At 45.5% G+C, this 11,530-nt stretch overlaps 1 protein-coding gene across 2 annotated transcripts in view; it reads left to right on the forward strand.

Annotated features, from left to right (window-relative positions):
• The window catches only part of ACSS3 (acyl-CoA synthetase short chain family member 3), a 109,408-nt gene that overhangs the window by 42,226 nt on the left and 55,652 nt on the right, over window positions 1–11,530 (forward strand). The gene's annotated exons all lie outside the window — the stretch shown is intronic.

An 11,530-nucleotide genomic window follows, 5' to 3' on the forward strand; every position in this document is an offset into this window, starting at 1 on the left:
TTATGCTGCCTTAAATGAGGGCAGCATAAACTAGTGACAAAAATGCTGAACAGATCAGTGTATTACTTATATTAATATGTTCAGCTGTTCTCCTGATATGCAGGAGAATAGGATTCTTGCCATACCCCTTCTTACGCCCTCCAGCTTGATTGACAGCTGACTGCCTATGGATCGGGCAGGCACAGCGACCCAGGGGGCAAGGTGTTATGCGGCTGGGCAAGGTGTTGTAGTACAAAACGAGGCACTTGTCATGGTGGTCAGGAGTGGTAGGTTTGCCCACCCCTGGACACGCTGGCACGTGGCTCCTTGGTTAAGGACAGGTGTAGGTAGTGCAGGTGTAGTGCAGCAGTACTTAACCAGATTAAAGGGGTTGTCCAGCGAAAATCTTTTTCTTTGAAATCAACTGGTGTCAGAAAGTTTTATATGGATTTGTAATTTACTTCTATTAAAAAAATCTCAAGTCTTCCCATACTTATTAGCGTCTGTATGTCATGCAGGAAATGTTGTTTTATTTTCAGTCTGACACAGTGCTCTCTGCTGACCTCTCTGACCGAGACAGGAACTGTCCAGAGCAGAGCATTTTTCTATGGGGATTCATATATAACCGAGGCAGAACTCCTGTCTGGGCCAGAGATGTCAGCAGAGAGCATTGTGTCAGACTGAAAATAAAACATTTTCTGTAGTACATACAACAGCTGATAAGTATGGGAAGACTTGAGATTTTTGAATAGAAGTAAATTACAAATCTATATAACTTTCTGATATCAGTTGATTTGAAAGAAAAAGATTTTTGCTGGACAACTCCTTTAAAGGGGTAGTGCGGCGCTAAACAATTATTCACAAAATAACACACATTAAAAAGTTATACAACTTTGTAATGTATGCTATGTATGTGAATGGCCCCCTTCCCCGTGTTTCCCCCCACCCACGCTAGACCTGGAAGTGTGGTGTATTGTACTTACCGCATCTTGTGTTGACCCCTGGCTGCCATCTTGGGACAATGATGTAATCTTCGGGAGGCCGGACGGAAAGCTCCATCCGTTCTTCATGCTGCCCCCCCCCCCTCTGCCGCGTCACAATTGTGCTCAGCCGCGATTGGCTAAGCACAGTTATGTTCAGCCAATCGTGGCTGAGCTGCTGATGACGCGGCAGAGGGGGGCCGGCATGAGGGACGGATGAAGCGGTTTGGCCGGCTTCCCGAAGACTATGTCATTGTCCCAAGATGGTGGCCAGGGGTCAACACGAGATGCGGTGAGTATAATGCACCACACTTCCGGGTCTAGCATGGGTGGGGGGAAACACGGGGAAGGGGGCCATTCACATACATAACATACATTACAAAGTTGTATAACTTTGTAATGTGTGTTATTTTGTGAATAATTGTTTAGCGCCACTACCCTTTTAAGTCTTAACTACAAATCCTATTAGAGATACAGGCACAAAAATGACAGTCCTTTCTTTGAATAAGGTGCAATATCATAAGGGAAAACGTTAGAAAGAAAAGAGAGACGTAGGAGCTTCTTGTGTAGTAAATCTCAGATAATCAGTGAGGAAGAATAATATGAGTGGATTCTCTCACCTAGTAGAGTTGTGCTATATTTTAGGCACAACTTTATAGAGTGACCAGAGTGAGCAATGTAGTAAGAAAATCCCAGCAGAACCCATCTGGTACCAAGACCCTTCTATATGGACTGATAGCAGGTGCACAGGTCTTCTAAGTAGTAGTCGTCACACATCAAGCGTTTCAGCGCTATGGTACATTAGCGCATAGTAAAAAAGGTGCTACTGTAACAAGTTTTATTTATTTTTTAATAACTTTGTAGTCTGGTCCTGTTGTTGGGGTTGTGGCCGTTTTCATATGACTATGAGCCTGATGTGTGACTACTTCTACTTAGGACACCTTTGCACCTGTGCTAAGTCCGTATAGAAGGTCCTGGTACCAAATAATTTCTGCTGGGATATTATTTCTACAGGAAAATATGTTAGTGCAGTGAAATCTCTTGAGTTAGGTATAATGTAGAGTTAGTAATACTGTAGATATACTCTGAATATACTTCACAGCTGCTTTGCTGGTTGAATTAATTCTCTCTCTCTCTCTCTCTCTCTCTCTATCTATATATGTATATATCTATATAATAAAAATAAAAGTCTGTCTGTCTGTCTGTCCTCTATAGACTTCCAAACGCCTGAACCGTTTGACCCCAAATTTGGCACACAGATACATTGGGTGCCCGGGAAGGTTATTGCGAAGGTCCCGTCCCCGCCAGATGTACAGGAGGGGAGGGGGAGGGGAAAGAGAGGCGCCCCATAGAGATGAATGGGAAAATCTCCTCACTGCAAACACAGGTGATATAATTAGCTGCAGCAGACACGGCAGTTGGAGCCTTAGCAACCAATAGGATTACTGCTTTCATTTTCACAGTGAGCAATGGTTGCTAGGGCAGCTGCCTCACAATATCCACAGTAATAACTGGTAGACCCCCTACTCCATCTATACAGTACATGTATATACAGGGCCCCCTACTCCATCTATACAGTACATGTATATACAGGGCCCCCTACTCCATCTATACAGTACATGTATATACAGGACCCCCTACTCCATCTATACAGTACATGTATATACAGGACCCCCTACTGCATCTATACAGTACATGTATATACAGGACCCCCTACTGCATCTATACAGTACATGTATATACAGGACCCCTTACTCCATCTATACAGTACATGTATATACAGGACCCCCTACTCCATCTATACAGTACATGTATATACAGGGCACAACAGGTATACCAAACTGTGACTGGGTAACACTGCCACACCAGACCTGACCAATACCGCCATACTGTGACTGGATAACACTGCCACACCAGACCTGACCAATACCGCCATACTGTGACTGGATAACACTGCCATACCAGGCCTGACCAATACCACCATACTATGACTGGATAACACCTCCATACCACACCTGACCAATACCGCCATACTGTGACTGGATAACACTGCCACACCAGACCTGACCAATATCACCAAACTGTGACTGGATAACACTGCCATACCAGACCTGACCAATACCACCATACTGTGACTGGATAACACTGTCATACAAGACCTGACCAATACCGCCATACTGTGACTGGATAACACTGTCATATAAGACCTGACCAATACCGCCATACTGTGAATGGATAACACCGCCACACCAGACCTGATCAATACCGCTATACTATGCTGGATAACACTGTCATACCAGACCTAACCAATAACGCCATACTGTGACTGGATAACACCATCATATCAGACCTGACCAATACTGCCATACTGTGACTGGATAACACCGCTATACCAGACCTGACCAATACCACCATACCATGACTGGATAACACCGCCACACCAGACCTAACCAATACCGCCAATACTGTGACTGGATAACACCGCCATACCAGACATGACCAATACCGACACACTGTGACTGAATAACACTGCCATACGGGTAAATACAACCATGCAGGTATACAGGACACTACAGGTATACAGGACCCCAAAACTATACACTACAGGTGCACGGGACCTCCACAAAACTATATACTACAGGTATACAGGACCCCAAACTTTACACTACAGGTATACAGGACCCCAAAACTATATACTACAGGTATACAGGACCTCCACCAACTATATACTTCAGGTATACAGGACCTCCACCAACTATATACTACAGGTATACAGGACCCCACCAACTATATACTACAGGTATATAGGACCCCAAACTATACACTACAGGTATACAGGACCTCAAAACTATACACTACAGGTATACAGGACCTACACCAACTCTATACTACAAGTATACAGGACCCCAAATATATTACAGGTATACAGGAACTCCACCAGCTATACACTACAGGTATACATGACCTCCACCAACTCTATACTATAGTTATACAGGACCCTCAAACTATTTACTACAGGTATACAGGACCCCCGAACTATATACTACAGGTATACAAGACCTCCACCAATTATACACTACAGGTATCCAGGACCCTCAAACTATAAACTACAGGTATACAAGACCTCCACCACCTATATATTACAGGTATACAGCACCAACTATATACTACAGGTATACAGGACCCCCCAACTATACAGTACAGGTATACAGAACCTTCACCAACTGTACCCTGCAGGTCTACAGGACCTCCCTCAACTATACACTACAGGTATACAGACCCCCCAACTACACACTACAGGTATACAGGACCCCCCAACTATACACTACAGATATGCGAGACCCCCAAAAACTATACATTGTGGGTATTTAGAACCCCTCCAACTATGCACTACAGGTATACACTCATTCCACTGATTAACTCAGATGAAACAATACCTTTAGCTTGGCCTCCTGGGCACCTTAGAACAAATCTAATTAACACACTGACACTTTATACCCGGGCAGCGCCGGGTACATTTTCTAGTATATAATAAAAATCAAAGTCTGTCTGTCTGTCCCAAATAGACTTCCAAACGCCTGAACCGTTTGACCCCAAATTTGGCACACAGATACATTGGGTGCCCGGGAAGGTTTTAGCGAAGGTCCCGTCCCCGCCAGATGTACAGGGGAGGGGAAAGAGCGCCCCATAGAGATGAATGGGGAAATCTCCTCACTGCACACACAGGGGGATATAATTAGCTGCAGCAGACACGGCAGTTGGAGCCTTAGCAACCAATAGGATTACTGCTTTCAATTTCACAGGGAGCAATGGTTGCTAGGGAAGCTGCCTCACAACATCCACAGTAATAACTGGTAGACCCCCTACTCCATCTATACAGTACATGTATATACAGGAGCCCCTATTTCATCTATACAGTATATGTATATACAGGACCCCCTACTCCATCTATACAGGACATGTATATACAGGACCCCCTACTCCATCTAAACAGTACATGTATATAAAGGACCCCCTACTCCATCTATACAGTACATGTATATACAGGACCCCCTACTCCATCTATACAGTACATATATATACAGGGCCCCCTACTCCATCTATACAGTACATGTATATAAAGGAGCCCCAACTCCATCTATACAGTATATGTATATACAGGACCCCCTACTCCATCTATACAGGACCCTGCCCAATACCGCCATACTGTGACTGGATAACACTGCCACACCAGACCTGGCCAATACTACCATACTGTGACTGGGTAACACTGTCATAACACACCTGACCAATACCACCATACTATGACTGGAAAAACTGCTATACCAGACCTGACCAATACCGCCATACTGTAACTGGATAACACTGTCATACCACACCTGACCAATACCACCATACTGTGACTGGATATCACTGCCATACCAGACCTGACCAATACCGCCATACTGTGACTGGATAACACCACTATACCAGACCTGACCAATACCGCCATACTGTGACTGGATAACACCGCCATACCAGACATGACCAATACCGACACACTGTGACTAAATAGCACTGCCATACCAGACCTGTGTAACTGGATAATATTGCCATACCAGACCTGACCAATACTGCCATACTGTGACTGGATAACACTACCATACCACACCTGACCAATACCGCCATACTGTGACTGGATAACACCACTATACCAGACCTGACCAATACCGCCACATTGTGACTGGATAACACAGCCACACCAGACCTGACCAATACCGCCTTACTGTGACTCGATAACACCACCATACCAGACATGACCAATACCGACACACTGTAACTAAATAGCACTGCCATACCAGACCTGACCAGTACCGCCGTACTGTGACTGAATAACACCGCTATACCAGACCTGACCAATACCGCCATACCCCTCTCGAAAAGACACCAGATTTTCTGGCAAGTCTCAATGGGAGGTTACTGCCCCTCTGCAAGGTGCTACCCTACGCACCAGACCATGGGTGCCTAATAGTAAATACGACCCTGCAGGTATACAGGACACTACAGGTATACAGGACCCCAAAACTATACACTACAGGTGCACAGGACCTCCACCAACTATATACTACAGGTATACAGGACCCCAAACTTTACACTACAGGTACAGGACCCCAAAACTATACACTACAGGTATACAGGACCTCCACCAACTATATACTTCAGGTATACAGGACCCCCGAACTATACAGTACAGGTATACAGGACCTTCACCAACTGTACACTGCAGGTATACAGGACCTCCCTCAACTATACACTACAGGTTTACAGCCCCCCCAACTACACACTATAGGGATACAGGACCCCCCCCAACTATACACTATAGGTATACAGCCATACCAGACCTGACCAATACCGCCATACTGTGACTGGATAACACCACTATACCAGACCTGACCAATACCGCCATACTGTGACTGGATAACACCGCCATACCAGACATGACCAATACCGACACACTGTGACTAAATAGCACTGCCATACCAGACCTGTGTAACTGGATAATATTGCCATACCAGACCTGACCAATACTGCCATACTGTGACTGGATAACACTACCATACCACACCTGACCAATACCGCCATACTGTGACTGGATAACACCACTATACCAGACCTGACCAATACCGCCACATTGTGACTGGATAACACAGCCACACCAGACCTGACCAATACCGCCTTACTGTGACTCGATAACACCACCATACCAGACATGACCAATACCGACACACTGTAACTAAATAGCACTGCCATACCAGACCTGACCAATACCGCCGTACTGTGACTGGATAACACCGCTATACCAGACCTGACCAATACCGCCATACCCCTCTCGAAAAGACACCAGATTTTCTGGCAAGTCTCAATGGGAGGTTACTGCCCCTCTGCAAGGTGCTACCCTACGCACCAGACCATGGGTGCCTAATAGTAAAAACGACCCTGCAGGTATACAGGACACTACAGGTATACAGGACCCCAAAACTATACACTACAGGTGCACAGGACCTCCACCAACTATATACTACAGGTATACAGGACCCCAAACTTTACACTACAGGTATACAGGACCCCAAAACTATACACTACAGGTATACAGGACCTCCACCAACTATATACTTCAGGTATACAGGACCCCCGAACTATACAGTACAGGTATACAGGACCTTCACCAACTGTACACTGCAGGTATACAGGACCTCCCTCAACTATACACTACAGGTTTACAGCCCCCCCAACTACACACTATAGGGATACAGGACCCCCCCCCAACTATACACTATAGGTATACAGCCCCCCCCAACTATGCACTACAGATATGCGAGACCCCTAAAAACTATACATTGTGGGTACACAGAACCCCTCCAACTAGGCACTACAGGTATACACTAATTTCACTGATTAACTCAGATGAAACAATGCCTTTAGCTTGGCCTCCTGTGCACCTTAGAACAAATCTCATTAACATACTGACACTTTATACCCGGGCAGCGCCGGGTACATTTTCTAGTATATATATATATATATATCTATATAATAAAAATCAAAGTCTGTCTGTCTGTCTGTCTGTCTGTTCCAAATAGACTTCCAAACGCCTGAACCGTTTGACCCCAAATTTGGCACACAGATACATTGGGTGCCCGGGAAGGTTTTAGCGAAGGTCCCGTCCCCGCCAGATGTACAGGAGGGGAGGGGGAGGGGAAAGAGCGCCCCATAGAGATGAATGGGAAAATCTCCTCACTGCACACACAGGTGATATAATTAGCTGCAGCAGACACGGCAGTTGGAGCCTTAGCAACCAATAGGATTACTGCTTTCATTTTCACAGGGAGCAATGGTTGCTAGGGAAGCTGCCTCACAACATCCACAGTAATAACTGGTAGACCCCCTACTTCATCTATACAGTACATGTATATACAGGGCCCCCTACTCCATCTATACAGTACATGTATATACAGGAGCCCCTACTCCAACTATACAGTACATGTATATACAGGACCCCCTACTCCATCTATACAGTACAGGTATACAGGACCCCCTACTCCATCTATACAGTACATGTATATACAGGACCCCCTACTCCATCTATACAGTACATGTATATACAGGGCACTACAGGTATACCAAACTGTGACTGGGTAACTCTGCCACACCAGACCTGACCAATACCGCCATACTGTGCTCGATAACACTTTCATACCAGACCTGACCAATACCACCATACTGTGATTGGATGACACTGCCATACCAGACCTGACCAATACCGCCATACTGTGACTGGATAACACTGCCATACCAGACCTGGTCAATACTGCCATATACTGTGACTGGATAACACTGCCATACCACAACTGACCAATACCTCCATACTGTGACTGGATAACACCGCCATACCAGACCTGACCAATACCGCCATACTGTGACTGGATAACACTGCCATACCAGACCTGATCAATACTACCATATACTGTGACTGGATAACACTGCCATACCACACCTGACCAATACCGCCATATTGTGACTGGATAACACTGCAACACCAGACCTAACCAATACCGCTATACAGTGACTGGATAACACTGCCATACCAGACCTGACCAATACCACCAAACTGTGACTGGGTAACACCGCCACACCAGACCTGACCAATACCGCCATACTGTGACTGGATAACACCATCATATCAGACCTGACCAATACCGCCATTCTGTGACTGGATAAAACCGCTATACCAGACCTGACCAATACCACCATACTGTGACGGGATAGCACTGTCATAACACACCTGACCAATACCACCATACTATGACTGGAAAAACTGCTATACCAGACCTGACCAATACCACCATACTGTAACTGGATAACACTGTCATACCACACCTGACCAATACCGCCATACTGTGACTGGATAACACCGCCATACCAGACATGACCAATACCGACACACTGTGACTGGATAACACCGCTATACAATACCTGATCAAAGATTTTCTGTCAAGTCTGAACGGGAGGGTACTGCCCTTCTGCAAGGTGCTACCCTACTCACCAGACCATGGGTGCCTAATGGTAAATACGACCCTGCAGGTATACAGGACACTACAGGTATACAGGACCCCAAAACTATACACTACAAGTGCACGGGACCTCCACCAACTATATACTACAGGTATACAGGACCCCAAACTTTACACTACAGGTATACAGGACCCCAAAACTATACACTACAGGTATACAGGACCTCCACCAACTATATACTTCAGGTATGCAGGACCTCCACCAACTATATACTACAGGTATACAGGACCCCAAACTATACACTACAGGTATACAGGACCCCAAAACTATACACTACAGGTATACAGGAACTCAACCAACTATATACTACAGGTATATAGGACACCAAACTATACACTACAGGTATACAGGACCTCAAAACTATACACTACAGGTATACAGGACCTACACCAACTCTATACTACAGGTATACAGGACCTCCACCAACTATATACTACAGGTATACAGGACCCCAAACTATACACTACAGGTATACAGGACCCCAAAACTATACACTACAGGTATAAAGGAACTCAACCAACTATATACTACAGGTATATAGGACACCAAACTATACACTACAGGTATACAGGACCTCAAAACTATACACTACAGGTATACAGGACCTACACCAACTCTATACTACAGGTATATAGCACCTTCACCAACTCTATACTACAGGTATACAGGACCCCAAAGCTATATACTACAGGTATACAGGTACTCCACCAAGTATATACTACAGGTATATAGGACCCCAAACTATACACTACAGGTATACAGGACCTCCACCAACTATATACTACAGGTATACAAGACCCCAAACTATACACTACAGGTAGCCAGGACCCTCAAACTATAAACTATAGGTATACAAGACCTGGGTCATTTTACACAAAAAGATTATCTGACAGATTATCTGCCAAAGCCAGTAACAGACTATAAACAGAGATCAGGTCATAAGGAAAGCCTGAGATTTCTACTCTTTTCAAATCCATTCCTGGATTTTGCTTCAAATCTTTGGCAGATAATTTGTCAGATAGTCTTTCTGTGTAAATGGACCCTTAATGAGGAGGACTACTTATTGTCCATGCTATTCTGGAGGACATCTCGAAATCAGCTAAACAGAACAATATAAGCAATACATTATTCTGTTGAGCCTCTCTGTCACTTACATAGTTACATAGTTAATACGGTTAAAAAAAGACACATGTCCATCAAGTTCATCCAAGGAGGGGATGGATACAGGGAAGGGGGAGGGGTGATAGGTTCTATACATATGCATGTATATTATTTTGCTCTAAGAACTTGTCTAGGCCGGTTTTGAAGCCCTCTACTGTTGTTGCTGTGACCAGATCCTGTGGTAGACTGTTCCACAGATTCACAGTTCTCATGGTAAAGAAGGCTTGTCGCCTCCGGAGGTTGAACCTTTTTTCTCCAGGCGGAGGCAGTGCCCCCTTGTCCTTTGAGGGGGTTTTACCTGGAACATCTTTCCCCCATATTTCTTGTAGGGGCCATTTATATATTTAAATAAATTAATCATATCTCCCCTTAAACGTCTCTTCTCCAGATTAAACAAGTGTAATTCTTTTAATCTCTCCTCATAACTAAGATGCTCCATTCCCCTTATTAGTTTAGTTGCCCGTCTTTGTACCCTCTCCAGCTCTAGAACATCCTTTTTATGAATCGAATTCCAAAACTGGACAGAATACTCCAGATGAGGCCGCACCAAAGCTTTATAAAGCGGTAATATTATATCCCTGCAGGGCCGGCCTTTGGGGTGTGCGACCTGTGCGCTTGCACAGGGCGCCTCACTCCCGGCCAGCTAGGGGGCGCTCTGGCAGAGAGATACACTGCACATCTAACTACAAATAGAAGTTAGATGTGCTGTGTTTCTGCCAGAGGACACTACAGAGATGCTGCTCTGTGGATGAGGCCCCGTATTCCCGCCATCCCCTCCTCCCTATTGGCCGCTACACATTACAGCAGGTGACACGTCACTCCGCACAGCTCCCGGCCTCTGTGTCCTGTCAGAAGCTGCAGTGAGTGTGCTCCACCACAGGGGGGCAGTGTGTGGCAGGCCAGGGGCGGCACCATGTCTCTCTCATCCTCCTGTGAGGAGGCAGGAGAAGGGGATCAGCTCTCCATACACACAGCCTGGGCTCCTAACAACGGACTACTGTGCCCAGCAGGGCCGGCCTTTGGGGTGTGCGACCTGTGCGCTTGCACAGGGCGCCTCACTCCCGGCCAGCTAGGGGGCGCTCTGGCAGAGAGATACACTGCACATCTAACTACAAATAGAAGTTAGATGTGCTGTGTTTCTGCCAGAGGAGGTAGGAAATATCCATCCATTGCCATTGCTAGTAATTACTATACCGTGTTTTTTCTCTTGGGTTTGCTGACCACTACTGCTGGTCACCCAGCTTTCCTAGTGTTCTGTACAGCCATTCTGTTGTTCCTTTCTTACTAAACAACCAGGCAGA

Source organism: Dendropsophus ebraccatus, chromosome 1 (genome assembly GCF_027789765.1).
Source record: "Dendropsophus ebraccatus isolate aDenEbr1 chromosome 1, aDenEbr1.pat, whole genome shotgun sequence".
Lineage (NCBI taxonomy): Eukaryota > Metazoa > Chordata > Amphibia > Anura > Hylidae > Dendropsophus > Dendropsophus ebraccatus.